The 18,054-nt window shown below is 44.4% G+C and overlaps 2 non-coding genes across 2 annotated transcripts; both read left to right on the plus strand.

The window, feature by feature from the left end:
• Nucleotides 1-6,442: 6,442 nt before the first annotated feature.
• Nucleotides 6,443-6,517, plus strand: Trnai-uau (transfer RNA isoleucine (anticodon UAU)). Its single transcript has one exon. It is a non-coding gene; the product is annotated as a tRNA-Ile (tRNA).
• Nucleotides 6,518-6,884: 367 nt separating this feature from the next.
• Trnat-ugu (transfer RNA threonine (anticodon UGU)) lies at nt 6,885-6,959 on the plus strand. Its single transcript has one exon. It is a non-coding gene; the product is annotated as a tRNA-Thr (tRNA).
• Nucleotides 6,960-18,054: the final 11,095 nt, after the last annotated feature.

Here is an 18,054-nt window from a genome sequence, read left to right on the forward strand (position 1 = left end):
TGTGCTATTATGTTACTTTCTGTATCCTAGCATCGAGGTCCCATTTTTTTTGCAGGTCCGAAGATGGCAGCAGAGGACTGCCGAAACTCGTCATCTAAGTTCCTCTGTTTCACAGAGGAAGACCGCACAGCAGTTCCTTCTCTAAATCCTCACACAAACGAAAAAATGGCTGACATCGAAATAAGTGTCCAAGAAATAGAAAAGGAACAGAAATCACTCAACAGAGGAAAGTCCACTGGACCTGACGGGATACCAATTCGATTCTACGCAGAGTACGCGAAAGAACTTGCCCCCTTCTAACAGCCGTGTACCGCAAGTCTCTAGAGGAACGGAAGGTTCCAAATGATTGGAAAATAACACAGGTAGTCCCAGTCGAGCGGATGCGCAAAACTATAGACCTATATCTCTGACATCGATCTGTTGTAGAATTTTAGAACATGTTTTTTGCTTGCGTATCATGTCATTACTGGAAACCCAAGAGTCTACTCTGTAGGAATCAACATGGATTCCGGAAACAGCGATCGTGTGAGACCCAACTCGCTTTATTTGTTCATGAGACCCAGAAAATATTAGATACGGGCTACCAGGTAGACGCCACTTTCCTTGATTTCCGGAAGGCGTTCGATACAGTTCCGCACTGTCGACTGATAAACAAAGTAAGAGCCTATGGAATATCAGACCAGCTGTGTGGCTGGATTGAAGAGTTTTTAGCAAAGAGAACACAGCATGTTGTTCTCAATGGAGAGACGTATACAGACGTTAAAGTAACCTCTGGCGTGCCACAGGGGAGTATTATGGGACCATTGCTTTTCACAATATATATAAATGACCTAGTAGATAGTGTCGGAAGTTCCATGCGGCTTTTCGCGGATGATGCTGTAGTATACAGAGAAGTTGCAGCATTAGAAAATTGCAGCGAAATGCAGGAAGATCTGCAGCGGATAGGCACTTGTTGCAGGGAGTGGCAACTGACCATTAACATAGACAAATGTAATGTATTGCGAATACATAGAAAGAAGAATCCTTTATTGTAGGATTATATGATAGCGGAACAAATACTGGTAGCAGTTACTTCTGTAAAATATCTGGGAGTATGCGTGCGGAACGATTGGAAGTGGAATGATCATATAAAATTAATTGTTGGTAAGGCGGGTACCAGGTTGAGATTCATTGGGAGAGTCCTTAGAAAATGTAGTCCATCAATAAAGGAGGTGGCTTAAAAAACACTCGTTCGACCTATACTTGAGTATTGCTCATCAGTGTGGGATCCGTACCAGGTCGGGTTGACAGAGGAGATAGAGAAGATCCAAAGAAGAGCGGCGCGTTTCGTCACAGGGTTATTTGGTAAGCGTGATAGCGTTACGGAGATGTTTAGCAAACTCAAGTGGCAGACTCTGCAAGAGAGGCGCTCTGCATCGCGGTGTAGCTTGCTGTCCAGGTTTCGAGAGGGTACGTTTCTGGATGAGGTATCGAATATATTGCTTCCCCCTACTTATACCTCCCGAGGAGATCATGAATATAAAATTAGAGAGATTCGAACGCGGACGGAGGTTTTCCGGCAGTCGTTCTTCCCGTGAACCATACGCGACTGGAACAGGAAAGGGAGATAATGACAGTTGCACGTAAAGTGCCCACCGTCACACACCGTTGGGTGGCTTGCGGAGTATAAATGTACACTACTGGTCATTAAAATTGCTACACCACGAAGATGACGTGCTACAGACCCGAAATATAACCGACAGGAAGAACATGCTGTGATATGCAAATGATTAGCTTTTCAGAGCATTCACACAAGGTTGGCGCCAGTGGGGACACCTACAACGTGCTGACACGAGGAACGTTTCCAACCGATTTCTCATACACAAACTGCAATTGACCGGCGTTGCCTGGTGAAAGGTTGTTGTGATGCCTCGTGTAAGGAGGAGAAATGCGTACCATCACGTTTCCGACTTTGATAAAGGTCGGATTGTAGCCTATCGCGATTGCCGTTTATCGTATCGCGACATGGCTGCTCGCGTTGGTCGAGATCCAATGACTGTTAGCTGAATAGCGAATCGGTGGGTTCGGGAGGGTAATAAGGAACGCCGTGCTGGATCCCAACGGCCTCGAATCACTAGCAGTCGAGATGACAGACATCTTATGCGCATGGCTGTAACGGACCGTGCATCCACGTCTCGATCCCTGAGTCAACAGATGGGGACTTTTGCAAGACAACAACCATCTGTACGAACAGTTCGACGACGTTTGCAGCAGCATGGACTATCAGCTCGGAGACCTTGGCTACGGTTACCATTGACGCTGCATCACAGACAGTAGTGCCTGCGTGGTGTACTCAACGATGAACCTGGGTGCACGAATGGCAAAACGTCCTTTTTTCGGATGAATCCAGGTTCTGTTTACAGCATCACGATGGTCGCATCCGTGTTTGGCGACATCGCGGTGAACGCACATTGGAAGCGCGTATTCGTCATCGCCATACTGGCGTATCACCCGGCGGGATGGTATGGGGTGCCATTGGTTACACGTCTCGGTCGCCTCTTGTTCACATTGACAGTACTTTGAACAGTGGACGTTAAATTTCAGATGTGTTACGACCCGTGGCTCTACCCTTCATTCGATCCCTACGTAACCCTACATTTCAGCAAGATAATGCACGACCGCATGTTGCAGGTCCTGTACGGGCCTTTCTGGATACAGAAAATGTTCGACTGCTGCCCTGGCCAGCACATTCTCCAGATCTCTCACCAATTGAAAACGTCTGGTCAATGGTGGCCTAGCAACTGGCTCGTCACAATACGCCAGTCACTACCCTTGATGAACTGTGGTATCGTGTTGAAGCTGCATGGGCAGCTGTACATGTACACGCCATCCAAGCTCTGTTTGACTCAATGTCCAGGCGCATCAAGGCCGTTATTACGGCCAGAGGTGTTTGTTCTGGTTACTGATTTCTCAGGATCTATGCACCCAAATTGCGTGAAAATGTAATCAGATGTCAGTTCTAGTATAATATATTTGTCCAACGAATAACCGTTTATCATCTGCATTTCTTCTTGGTGTAGCAATTTTAATGGCCAGTAGTGTAGATGTAGATGTAAATGAATAAATGATTTTGGCATCTTGGCAGCTGAAAATTTATTCAGTGTTCATAATAATACAGATCGGCCCATGCTGACGATGTCAGAAGTATATAATATGCTTTTACTTTTAGTTCAAAACTGTCTGTCTGCCAACACCTGTCTCTAGCAATGTGAAAGCAAGTACTGTTTGTCCACGATAAGTTGACGACTGCCGCGGTGGCTGTCGGTAACTGCTGTGCACCCCCCCCCCCTCCCCCACGCCCTACCTCATTCGCATATTCGCATTACTGCTGCCGAGGGTAGAGGAGCGGCGAGGGAAAGGCAAAGGCAGTGTCCGCTTCTTGTAGTAGTGTTGGCGGCAACGCTACCAGTGTTTTGCGCTTAACATTCGCGGAACTATTGCTCACTTAACTGACACTTCCGCTGGATCGGAAATCAACTAATTTGTTGACATATTCTTGCTCGTGAGTTTGACCTATAACTTATGTATTATTCAAGCATTGAAAACACATGTAAAATGAATGTAGATGAATGTACGACTTACGACACTAAGAATCGAAAGTAAAAAACTCATTTTAGAGATCTGTTTGCACATTGCATTTATTAAACACATACAACAGTAATGTTAACAAGATGTAATTAATTATGCCTGAAAGAGCTTTCAAAATGCTGTTCACTAAAGATCACTGTCATTTGTGTTGGTTTCAAGATCATTATCATCATCATCGCTTGAGTCTGATATTGATGATATCTTCATCGATGATCATTTCCACAATTCCATCTCCTGCTCAGTACTGTTGCTCCCTCTGCTGTACTAACCTCGCCGGTCCTATGCAAAGGAGCATTAACAAGACTCTGCAATCTTTCCTTCAACATATCACCAGTGACATTGTTTACCCTGAAATTGTGTTTTATTTTGGCCAACGCCAATTTTATCAGGTTTAGATCGCAGTTCTGGGGCGGTAAATGCACTACTTTGTGACCTCTGCTCTCAGCGATTTTATCCACGACGTACACTTTCAGGGCTGGTTTGTTTTCCTTTATTATAGATAACAGTTCAGCCTTCCTCATTGAGTCGCAGTTAATTTGCCCATATTGCAACCACTCTTAACATTCTAATCCTGAAATCAATGTATTAAACATTCTGTCGAACTTCCTGCTGTGGTATGGTCCATTATCCATACAATCACAGAATTGGGTGGAATATTGCGAATGACGATATCTGCAACTCCCTGTCCTATCTACGTCGGCTAGTTTTGTCAAATTCAAGACGTTCGCAAGTTTCCCTGAAACGTTAAAACTGCGTGCCAAATCCGGTTCCCGGGTTCGAGACTCGGCATGGCACACAGTTTTAATTTGTAACGAGGTTCGAAAGCAGTGCACACTCATTTCTGATCTGAAAATTCGTTCTAGTTTCTTGTATTTTGCTGCAAGTACTTGCCGAATTTCTCTTTTCGTAGGAATTCTTCTTGTACTTCCACAAGTTGTGTGTGTGTTCAGTACCGGTGCGAAAGTATCTTTGTGTATCATTGTCTAATAGGAGAATGGCACAAAGACAGACGGGACGAAACAAATGTACCGTTGGAACCCCTAAACACACATAACTGTCACCATTAGTCCAGGAACTGCGATATGAGTTTACCAATCAGTTTGTTTCAACAGATTGATAGGTGACATCAGTATGTGCTCCACTAATATTTTTTGTGTTTTTTTTATTTTTGTGTTTCGCCTCTATTTTTATTCATTAATAGTAATGCTACAACAGTGGTTTTTAAGAATAACTGCACCTCTGTAACAAGTACTTGCGGCGAGTTCCTGAAATAAATTTGCCCCAGTGACTTGAAGAAGTAAACTTGAGTAAGTTTTTGTTCTAATGTAAACACCTCAGCAAGTACTTATAAAAGTTATCTGCTAGTGGACGTAAACCTGTTGTAATACTTCGCATCTAGGGGCAGCTTGACGTCGGCAGAGTTCGGAGAAATGAATATCTTTCAAGTACCACCGAATTTCTCCACTTCTGGCAGCACTAGCGAAATCGTCAAGTTATGGTGGCCAAACACTACAGTAGAGTCTACATTATTTCGAATCTTGGAATTACTAGTTTCGCATAAATACGAGCTTCGTAAATCATTAAAAAGGTTATGAACAGCGTATCAATCATAGATCCGTTTCCCCCACCCGCTCATTGCAGAACCCCCGTCAAAGCATTCACTCTTCTTAGTTGCATTGGTGCCAATGGCTTCACGGATCTGCTTTTCCCGTTTTTTTTTATAGTTTACACAAGCAAACCTTTTGTTGAAATTGGTGTTTTAGGTTTTTCATCATCGGTACAGCACGTTGTTGTTTTCATTTAAGAAATTTTATATAGATTCAGTGGACGCGTTTTATAAGAGGACAGTTTTTTTACGCGTCAGTTAGCCATTGTGAGTGATTGTTACATTATGAGTACTATTGGTAATCCCCTATATATTCGTTTAATGACAGTCAGATGGAGTCTAGATTAATTGGTATCACACAGATGAAAAGCAATTAGCTTAGTCAAGTTCGTACTTCAAAGTAGGCTAGCGAAGGTGTAACTAGGTCAGCTACCGCATCCGGAGCCTTGATAGTTCGAGATAAATGAGACCGGGACCACCTCGAACTGTTAAAAGCTCGGACTATCGAAATTTATGTGGGAGAAATAAATAAAGCGATACTGAAGAGAATAAAACAGGTCATGATTGGCTGGAGTAAATCACTGCATAGTAGCTTGCCGTTTAATTCCTTTACCAGGCAGGATTAGCAAATTAAACTTATTCATCTTTTTTTTTAAATTATAACATTGTTCACTCAATGGTGCAACGCGTGACAGTACAACTGTTTACCAAACAAATTTTTTATTTAAACAGTGGGGAGAAGCTTGTGAAATGTTTCCCAAATACGTAGGAAGGTATTAGATTGAAACCTTTTAATAACACAGAAAAAACTCGCACTAATATGAACTGTTACTCTTTTTCAGCATTATATTTCGCAGCATTGTCATTTTGACAGAAACATTTTTAATTCACGTAAAATTTTTTCTTTTAGATTATTAACGAAATATGTTTAAGTTATTCTTGGTGCAGGAAACTAAGTAGCATAGCGGACACATGACTGATAACTCTTCCTGGATACCATGTACGAGTATATATTTTCAAGCACAGTGAAATCTTTACACTATAAAACTTACTAAACTAGCGCTAGCAACACAATTAACTCAATGCAAAGTAGTTTTTCTTTCAAATAAGCCGTCTCCCTATTCAGTGATTTCAAATCATCCTCTGTTCTCAATCACGCACCATGGAACGTCTCAAGGGATAAGTCCCTGCAGACGCACTATCCTCTGTGCCCGCGGTGGCTCAGATGGATAGAGCGTCTGCCATATAAGCAGGAGATTCCGGGTTCGAGTCCCGGTCGGGGCACACATTTTCAACATGTCCCCAATGAAGTGTATCAACGCCTGCTTGCAGCTAGGGTGTCAATTTAATTATCATTTCATTTCTAGCAAAGCTGCATGGTCATCGACGGTAACTGTTCTTTCGGGAACAGATACTACCGTCATATATAGTTAAAAAATATGGGTTCCCGGCCATTGACCTTCTTGTGCGAACGCACACGCTATGCCCGAACTCGTACGGGACTTGGTAGATTAATCTGCCACGAGTAATGAGTATGATGGGCAAACATCTATTAGGCGCACTACGAATGTAGTGTTGTGGACATGTTGGGAATGTGGATCTCACGGGGGGCGTGCAAGGGATAAGTCCCTGCAGACGCACTATCCTCTGTGCCCGCGGTGGCTCAGATGGATAGAGCGTCTGCCATGTAAGCAGGAGATCCCGGGTTCGAGTCCCGGTCGGGGCACACATTTTCAACATGTCCCCAATGAAGTGTATCAACGCCTGCTTGCAGCTAGGGTGTCAATTTAATTATCATTTCATTTCTAGCAAAGGTGCATGGTCATCGACGGTAACTGTTCTTTCGGGAACAGATACTACCGTCATATATAGTTAATAAACATATCTGTGCGGCACATCTGCCATCCAGGCTCCTCTCTCTGCCATGACAAAACCCCTCTCTCCCGCCGGCCGCGGTGGTCTAGCGGTTCTGGCGCTGCAGTCCGGAAACGCGGGACTGCTACGGTCGCAGGTTCGAATCCTGCCTCGGGCATGGGTGTGTGTGATGTCCTTAGGTTAGTTAGGTTTAAGTAGTTCTAAGTTCTAGGGGACTTATGACCTAAGATGTTGAGTCCCATAGTGCTCCGAGCCATTTGAACCCTCTCTCCCTCCCTCTATGGTTAATAACTGCTTCTGAGTCTTTCACTCGCCCGAGCTCTAATCAGTAATACTACAGCGTCTGGTAGGAAAAGAAAACGTACCAGTCGTGTGTTCGGCATGCAACGATGCTCAGAGTGATAATCATTTCAGGTAAAGCGTCTTGTATACCAAACAACTAATATTTCTCATGTTCTAGGGCCTATACATCTTTCATGGCGATTTCTTCTGATATGTGCACCTTTCACAGAACACAGCGATGTCGCACTTACATTGCCGCAAGCAATGTGCATTGCGCTACGACTGCACACCAAAGGTGCCATCCATGTGGTAAGATTCACCGGAATCCCCCCTTCGTCACCTTCATCTGCTCTCTTAGTCCAGTACTCTCTGTCTCTTTCCCCAGGTTGGCCGTATATCTGTGTGCCTACAGGCAAGGGCGTCCATACCTGGGGACAGCTTCCGACGCCCGGGTTCCCGGATTCGATTCCCGACGGGGTCAGGGATTTTCTCTGCCTCGTGATGACTGGGTGTTGTGTGATGTCCTTAGGTTAGTTAGGTTTAAGTAGTTCTAAGTTCTAGGGGACTGATGACCATAGACGTTAAGTCCCATAGTGCTCAGAGCCATTTAAACCTGGGGACAAAGGGGGGCCGCCCACCCCCATCCCCTCCCTAGCTCTCGGGGAAAGGAAGCAAAATAGTGTATCAGGTGTTTTTCTTTAAAGAAAATATTTAAAAGTCAGTATTACGCAGGCTTTTGACAGGATCCGAACTGAAACTCTTTTGTGGCTACTTACAAGTCGCCATTCGTCCTCCAAAATGTAAAAAATACTCCAGGTCTAACCCTACCCCTCGTACAAACTATTTTATGTGCACCCTTTCCTCCAGGGATTGACTAAAAGAATGGAAACATCAAAAATACATCGCAGTAACATGCCTAATACGATGCAGGGACCCGATGGTATCCAAAAGAGCTTCCAGTCGTCTCGGAATGGATGTTTATAGGTCCTGTATATTTTTCAAGAAAATCTTCCGTCATTCTTCCTGCAAAACAGTGGAAAGTTCAGGTAACGATGATGGGGATAGATAGCGAACACGCACTCTTCTCTCCAAAGTAGACCACAAACGCTCAATAATGCTGAGATCTGGTGACTGTGGAGGGCAGGAGGGATGTGACATTTCATTCCTGGACAGTGTGAGCTGCATGGAAAGGGGTCCTGTCGTCTTGGAATATAGCATCACCATTGGAGAACAAACATTGTTCCACGGGAAGGACCTGATCAACCAGAATGGTCATTTAATGCTTGATAGTAACGCGACCTTGAGGAGTAAACATGGCGCCCGTGAAATATCCCTATATGGCTGCCCGAACCACCACAGAACCCCCGCCAGAACTCTTTTGATGTAAATTCAACCAGAAGACTCATCCGACCAAACGACTTTCTTCCATTCCTCCATAGTCGAAGTTTTATGGCTCTGGCACAGCGTTTTCCTATCACGGACATTTGCATCACTGATGAGTCATTTTGGAATTCCAGTTAGTCCTACAATTTCCAGGTTATAGAGCTTTATTCGTTTTGTTTTGTACCAGCCCTAAATAACAAATTATCCTCATCTGGTATTTTTTGTGATCTTTCCAAGCCATTTGACTGTGTGGATCATGTTACACACTTAGAAAAACTCAGGTTTTATGGAATTGAAGGCTATACACACAGCTGTTTTGAATCATACTTAACGAACAGAAAGCAAAAGGGTTGTGCTGAATAACACAAATGTTCGCATCTCGTGGTCGTGCGGTAGCGTTCTCGCTTCCCACGCCCGGGTTCCCGGGTTCGATTCCCAGCGGGGTCAGGGATTTTCTCTGCCTCGTGATGACTGGGTGTTGTGTGCTGTCCTTAGGTTAGTTAGGTTTAAGTAGTTCTAAGTTAAGTCCCATAGTGCTCAGAGCCAGCCAATAACACAAATAATGTTGGGAGGGTGGCAAATTCTAGTGAATAGGGAGTTATCACAAAGGGGGTCCCACAGGGTTCAATTTTGGGTCCTCTGCTGTTCCTTATTCATGTGAACGACCTCTCACTTAACGTTCAGCAGTCAGAACTAATACTTTTTGCAGATGACACGAGTGTTGTAATAAATCCCATTCCAGAAAACCAGCAGAAGATATTGTTAAGGACGTCTTTCAAAGAATTATTAAGTGGTTCCCAGAAAATGGACTCTCCCTTAATTTTGAAAAAACTCACTTTATCCAGTTCTGTACTCCGAAAAGAGTCATACCGATAATTGATATAGCATATGAACAGGGGCAACGGCCTTGCCACAGTGGATACACTGGTTCCTGAGAGATCACCGAAGCGCTGTCGGGCGTGGCCAGCACTTGGATGGGTGACCATCCAGCCGCCATGCGCTGTTGCCATTTTTCGGGGTGCACTCAGCCTCGTGATGCCAATTGAGGAGCTACTCGACCGAATAGTAGCGGCTCCGGTCAAAGAAAACAATCATAACGACCAGGAGAGCGGTGTGCTGACTACGCGCTCCTCCTATCCGCATCCTCCACTGAGGATGATACGGCGGTCGGATGGTCCCGATGGGCCACTTGTGGCCTGAAGACGGAGTGCTTTTTTTTATATGAACAGGGCTCATTAACAGGGTAGATTTCTCCAAATAGAACTGGAAGAAGCATATTACTGAGATGCTCAAACAATTCAGATTCTTTTGCTCTTCGAATAATCACTTGGTAATGAACAGATCAGCCTCCTAACGTACTTTGCATATTTGCACTCAATAATGTCTTATGGAGTAGTTTTCTGGGGCAACTCACCACTTAGACATATAAAGTATTGATTGCACGAACGAGAGCAGTGAGAATAATTAGTGATGTTCACCCAATGACGTCATGTAGGCACCTATTCAAGGAGTTAGGTATTTTAACTGCACCATCAGAGTACATATATTCTCTAATGAAATTAGTTATAAATAATCCAGCTCAATTCGCGAGGAACAGTGATGTAGATAATACAACACTAGAGGGAAAATGACCTTTACTATCAGTTATTGAAGATGTCAGTTGCTCAAAAAGGGATACATTATTCAGCAAGAAAAATCTTTGATCATTTGCCCAACAGTATAAAGTGTGTGTCAGGTAGCAGATCAAGTTTTAAATCTAGCTTAAAATCATTTCTTTTGGACAACTACTTCTATTCCATGGACGAGTTTGTGTTTCAAAACTGGTAAAAAGAGTTGTACCTCTAAATGTAATTGCATGTGTACAACTAAAATGTTAAGTAATATTAATATTAGCACTATTCATGTGTGTATATATACCTCGTATTCTGACTTGTTCCACATCATCTCGATAAAATAATCGCGAAAATGATGTACGGAACATGACATAACTAAACTAAAAACTGGCAGAGTTAGAGAATGCGACATTCAGGTCTGCAATGACTTTTGCATCTGTCGTCCTCTTATTTTTCGCCACAGTCCTTTTCAATGACCATACGTCAGGATCGCTCAGCACACACTTTCATCGGCGTTGAGGCTTACGGATCTTGGCTTTCCACTTTCCCTGTGCGCGGTATAAACCTCCGGTACGAAGCCTATAGAAAAACCGAACACTTCGGCTACCTTGGTTACGGAAGCAGCCACGATACGAACACCAACAATTTCCCACGTTCGAATTCACTGAGCCCCGACATATCGACTCGCAGCTACATAGTACCCCGTTCCGACCACGAGTGTCACTTACAACATAATGTTCTAATGTAACAGCGCAACGTGCAGGTTTGGTTAGCATGTGCGTTTATGTTGAAGCACGCATTTCTCGTGGCGTTTCCATACTTTTGACCAACATCTGTGGCTATAAATGTGGTCTATGTATTTTGTTGTCTCGTAACATCAGTGAAGGTAGCCCTTGGTTAAACGTTGTGTTTCGCTTAATTCTAATCTCAGTATTTTTCTTAGTCCTTACAAGTTTATTATGACAGCTGCGATATCATCCCACCTTTCACAGTATTAAACTAGTCAAGGAGCCCCTGCAGGTAGGAATGTTGCCGACGCGTTACATGGTCAAGTACTGGGTAGACAATCAATTTAAAATCCCCTGCAGCCTATGAGCATTTACTGTGCTCACAAACTGGGGCAATCTCCTTTCATTCTCGGGGCCTGAGACTGCGAGCTATGGGAGACAGTGAGGTTAGGTAGTCACAGATTCCAAGATAGTGCATACGCTAGCTTGGTAAAAAGCTGGAGAGTGAATTGCATAACCAGGGAACGCCATGTGGGCTCCTAATCAAGTGTGAGCGCTACGCATGGGGATCGTATGATGTCTAGAAGTGGGTACAAAAGAACAGTTCATTAAAGTGACGGAAGGACAGAGGAACGCCTTACAAGGAATGGTCATTCGCCCTTCACTTTGCTCGCTGCTGGTCTCGCTCGTGGTACACATGAGAAATGGAGCGAGTACGGGTTCTGTTTTGCAGGTTGCATTCTTTATAAATCAAGGCGCGGCTATTACACCTGTAAAGGCGACGTCGATTTTGATCCCACCTCTGTCTGTCCATCTCTTGCTACCCTTTGTCTCTGTCCACCTCATCCTCCCCCAGTCACTCTCCATCTCTTCCCTCCCCCCCCCCCTCTCTCTCTCTCTCTCTCTGCTCAACTGTTCCATCTGCACATAAGGCCCCTGGTATGCCTTAAAATACGACCTATACAACACATCAGTCATACAGGAAGCCTAGATTCAGGGGTTACCAATAATTTTTTTTTTTAACCCCAGTCCCTACCCCTATTGGAACTACGTGGTTCTTACCACCGCAGTACTTCCTCCCGGATAATACACCACTGGCCATTAAAATTGCTACACCAAGAAGAAATGCAGGTGATAAACGGGTATTCATTGGACAAATATATTATACTAGAACTGCCATGCGATTATATTTTCAAACAATTTGGGTGGATAGATCCTGAGAAATCAGTACTCAGAACAACCACCTTTGGCCGTAATAACGGCCTTGATACGCCTGGGCACTGAGACAAACAGAGCTTGGATGCTGTGTACAGGTACAGCTGCCCATGCAGCTTCAACACGATACCACAGTTCATCAAGAGTAGTGACTGGCGTATTGTGACGAGCCAGTTGCTCGGCCAACATTGACCAGACGTTTTCAGTTGGTGAGAGATCTGGAGAATGTGCTGGCCAGGGCAGCAATCGAACATTTTCTGTATCCAGAAAGGCCTGTACAGGACCTGCAACATGCGGTCGTGCATTATCCTGTTGAAATGTAGGGTTTTGCAGGGATCGAAATGGCTCTGAGCACTATGGGACTCACCATCTGAGGTCATCAGTCCCCTAGAACTTAGAACTACTTAAACCTAACTAACCTAAGGACATCACACACATCCATGCCCGAGGTAGTATTCGAACTTGCGACCGTAGGAGTCACGCGGTTCCGGACTGTAGTGCCTAGAACCGCACGGCCACCGCGGCCGGCTTTTGCAGGGATCGAATGAAGGGTAGAGCCACGGGTCGTAACACATCTGAAATGTAATGTCCACGCCGGCCGCGGTGGTCTAGCGGTTCTGGCGCTGCAGTCCGGAACCGCGGGACTGCTACGGTCGCAGGTTCGAATCCTGCCTCGGGCATGGGTGTGTGTGATGTCCTGAGGTTAGTTAGGTTTAAGTAGTTCTAAGTTCTAGGGGACTTATGACCTAAGATGTTGAGTCCCATAGTGCTCAGAGCCATTTGAACCATTTTTGTAACGTCCACTATTCAAAGTGCCGTCAATGCGAACAAGAGGTGATCGAGGCGTGTAACCAATGGCACGCCATACCATCACGCCGGGTGATACGCCAGTATGGCGATGACGAATACACGCTTCCAATGTGCGTTCACCGCGATGTCGCCAGACATGGATGCGACCATCATGATGCTGTAAACAGAACCTTGATTCACCCGAAAAAATTACGTTTTGCCATTGGTGCACCCAAGTTCGTCGCTGAGTACACCATCGCAGGCGCTCCCGTCTGTGATGCAGCGTCAAGGGTAACCGCAGCCATGGTCTCCGAGCTGATAGTCTATGCTGCTGCAAACGTCGTCGAACTGTTCGTGTAGATGGTTGTTGTCTTGCAAAAGTCCCCATCTGTTGACTCAGGGATCGAGACGTGGCTGCACAATCCGTTACAGTCATGCGGATAAGATGCCTGTCATCTCGATTCCATATTCTGATAACAGTCATTGGATCTCGACCAACGAGAGCAGCCATGTCGCGATATGATAAACCGCAATCGCGATAGGCTAAAATCCGACCTTTATCAAAGTCGGAAACGTGATGGTACGCATTTCTCCTCCTTACACGGGGCATCACAACAACGTTTCACCAGGCAACGCCGGTCAACTGCTGTTTGTGTATGAGAAATCGATTGGAAACTTTCCTCATGTCAGCACGTTGTAGGTGTCACCACCGGCGCCAACCTTGTGTGAATTCTCTGAAATGCTAATCATTTACATACGAGGTGCATTCAAGTTCTAAGGCCTCCGATTTTTTTCCAATTAACTACTCACCCGAAATCGATGAAACTGGCGTTACTTCACGACGTAATCGCCCTGCAGACGTACACATTTTTCACAACGCTGATGCCATGATTCCATGGCAGCGGCGAAGGCTTCTTTAGGAGTCTGTTTTGACCACTGGAAAATCGCTGAGGCAATAGCAGCACGGCTGGTGAATGTGCGGCCACGGAGAGTGTCTTTCATTGTTGGAAAAAGCCAAAAGTCACTAGGAGCCAGGTCAGGTGAGTAGGGAGCATGAATCACTTCAGTTGTTATCACGAAGAAACTGTTGCGTAACGTTAGCTCGATGTGCGGGTGCGTTGTCTTGGTGAAACAGCACACGCGCAGCCCTTCCCGGACGTTTTTGTTGTAGTGCAGGAAGAAATTTGTTCTTCAAAACATTTTCGTAGGATGCACCTGTTACCGTAGTGCCATTTGGAACGCAATGGGTAAGGATTACGCCCTCGCTGTCCCAGAACATGGACACCATCATTTTTTCAGCTGGCAGTCCGTCAGGTGGTCGTTTTCCATCTCCATGTCTCTGGTTCTTCTGTTTGTGTAGTGTTGCAGCTGGCCCCGTTGCTCCTTTAACAATTCCAGAGGCGGATCCCAGGCTTTGCTTAACTGGTACCCTGTGTCACGGTTCATAAGATGGTCAGTCATTTTAATTTCTATCGATTCTCTTATAACACTGTCCCAAAATCTGGGTGTTTGTGCTAGAATCTTGGTATCCTCATATTTCATGGCATGATCTAGTTCTAGACAGTGTTCAGCAATGGCTGACTTAGTCACCTGTCTTAATCTAGTGTGCCTCTGATGTTCTTTGCACCTGATCTCCACAGTTCTTGTCGTCTGACCAATGTAGGACATGCCACATTGACAAGGTATATTGTAAATCCCTGCCAGGCGCACCAGACCGAAGATGGAACACCCAGAAGTGGCCGGTTTCGGTTCATTCAGAACCATCTTCAGATCTGATATTTCAGTTACAAGAGTAACCCGTCCAAATCCAGCAACTTTCACATGCTACGTCACATCGATGTGACGTAGCATGTGAAATTTGCTGGATTTGGACGGGTTACTCCTGTAACTGAAATATCAGATATGAAGATGGTTCTGAATGAACCGAAACCGGTCATATGAATTATAAAAAAATTTTTTTGCAATTAAGACGAAGTAACATTATAAAATCACTGATTGCTGTTATCCCATAAGACATTATGTCTGTTTTTGCAAAACCCAGAAGTGGGACTGGTGGGCGCGGACCGCAGTGGGAACACCTAGAACCGCAGCGGACGAGAAACGGAGCGGCAACGCTCCAACAGGTCGTGGTGAGCGGGCGCGGACCGCAGGGGGAACGCTTGGTACTTCAGACTGTAGATGAAACCCCCAGGAGCGGGTTTGGTGGGCGTGGACCGCAGAGGGAACACCTAGAACCGCAGCGGACGGAAAACGGAGCAGCAACGCTCCAGCAGGTCGCAGGGAATGGGCGCGGACCACAGAGGAAGCGCCTGCAACCGTCGGTGGAGGGGGAAGGCCATAGGCATAAATACTGGACCAGGTCCACTCGAGGAGCAATCTCAGGTCGCACCTGATGAAGGTCACGAGCTACGTGACCGAAATATCGTGCAAGTATGGCGCTGATACCCGGCAGAACACCCGACAACCCAATATGTCATTAGATCGCCGGGAAAGCCTGAAGAGTTACAGCTAACTGTTCATTACAGGGCACGGAGAATAATAAAAGGTGTGCAGTAGACTTGTAGAACTACCGTATACCAGTATAGACTATCACAAGCAAGTGCAAATTACAATAGTTTTCCTAGTAGCTGTGAACAGTAAGCTCGTACCTGCATTACCAGAAAGTTAGCAGTGTTGCATACCTATTGGGCGTTACCTCATGAAGATCGCTTCGTTTATGTAAGGAGTCAGTTATTACTCGATTTCCCTAAAAACAGGGATGTGGTGAACCGTCTAGTAACTGAGTGAGAATATATAAAGGCTCAGGTAACCTATGGAACATTTTTGTTTTTACATAGTTATCCTCCTGTTTGTTATTTAAAAGTAAACAGTGTTCTAGTAAAATCCAAGATGTTGGTATGTGCCGTGAAACAGGGATGTTGTAGTAAAAATAAAGAAAACAATACAGGTTTATCATATAGTGCTAGAAAACGCAGTTTCCTCAACAAAAAGGTAAATAAAAACAAACCGCAAAAGAAAAATATATCAAACATTGCTTCAATAATTCGTCGACCTCATATACAACTTGTTTCCGCTATTCATAAACAACTTTCGCATTTATCCATAATAGCAGGAAACTTCTGCCTTTGATCGTGATGAAGGACGTTCTACTGAGTGCAAAATAGCAATAATAATTATAAATACATATTTTTATGTTTGTGCGTATAAACTGTACTTGAATCAAAAGTAATTGCTTTGGTTACATAAAAGCGCAGAAGTTACGCGGTCAGCTAATTTTTATTGCTTATAAAATGCAATTTGTATTCCCTAAGGCTGTAAAATACACATTTAATTATGTGAGGCTCTAACTACGTGCAAAACAACAACAACAAAAGAAAAAAAAGGAGAGGTCTTCGGCTCCCCGTTCCTCTCTTGCACGTTCATTTGTTTCTTTGCCTACCAATGCTGCCAACACTACCGATAATACTACCATTTATGTAGTGTACCAAAACTACGGAACGGTAGTTCTGGCAGGGCACAACTCTAGTGTACAGTAACCCTAACGACCGCTCAAAGTATGACGAAAGGTGAAAGATGGCCTAGACTGATAAGAGGTGTAACACGCTAGAGTAATTTCTTCAAAAAGCATGGTACCTTCTCCAACAGGGTGTAATTCAAACTTTAGTGGCTTCCTCGCATGGAGAGTGTTTTTGTGAGATAAACTGGGTTTCGTAGTGTATCTGTCATCATTTCTCACAGACAGACGTTACAAGAGCCAGCTGTTAGATGTAGTTATTTGCTTGTTCGGCTGCAGTGGCCTACTGGTCGCCCATAATTTCAAACAGTACATTATCAGACTACCGCTACCGAGCCGCCTAAGAGTGATTCGATGAATGCTCCATGGACATTAACGAACATTCATGGTCCCTGAGAGCCCCGGGCTTCGATGTCGATAAGCACATCACTGATACTTTCATAGATACATGATCATCTTGACTGTAGCCAGTTGCGCTCATCTGTCGAGCAATCACACATCATTCATGTCTCCAGACACGGGCGATTATCGTTATACTTTTCATGTTCTTTCATTTATTTATACATTCCTTCAGAAGCTGCCTCTGTAGTGCCTCTGTAACGTCTACTGACAGATATTGACAAATCGTAATCTATTCACAGTAATAATTATTGGAACTACTTCTAGGTTACTTTATGTATGTACATTAGGAGAAAAACAACTACTTTGAACGGAGCCACTGCTCCTTCTCCTATTTTTGTATCATCGCGAAATATGGGAGAGAGTGTCACAGAAATGATACAGGATTTGGGCAGGACATCATTTAAAGAAAGGCGTTTTTCGTTGCGACGGAATCTTCTCACGAAATTCCAATCACCAACTTTCTCCTTCGGATTAGAAAATATTTTGTGACACCTACATAGAGAGGAACGATCACCACGATAAAATAAGGGAAATCAGAGCTCGTACGGAAAGATAGAGGTGTTCATTCTTTCCGCGCGCTATACGAGATTGGAATAATAGAGAATTGTGAAGGTGGTTCAATGAACCCTCTGCCAGCCACTTAAATGTGATTTGCAGAGTATCGATGTAGATGTAGATGTAGAAACTACTCAGCATCTGTTCTTATTCACACTTGGAAGATAGCATTTATGTAACTTTACAGAGACGACTATCATCTGTATTTTGTCTGTAATACTGGCAAAGACAAGATCAGCTTTTCGGAATTTACATCCCCTAGTTCTGATATTCCGATAAAATGTAGGAGTGGCTAATGCTTATGGTAAGTTAGTTTCATTCTTATGCCTCCAGCGTAGCAAGTTTATAGTTTTTACGATATAATTTAAAGATGCTGTTCTTCACGCCGGGCAGTGATGCAAAGATGTATTTTTGCTCTCCGGGACGTTCAATTGTCTTCCTCTTAATGGACGCTACAACCATACC

This window comes from Schistocerca cancellata, chromosome 1, assembly GCF_023864275.1.
Source record: "Schistocerca cancellata isolate TAMUIC-IGC-003103 chromosome 1, iqSchCanc2.1, whole genome shotgun sequence".
Classification (NCBI taxonomy): domain Eukaryota; kingdom Metazoa; phylum Arthropoda; class Insecta; order Orthoptera; family Acrididae; genus Schistocerca; species Schistocerca cancellata.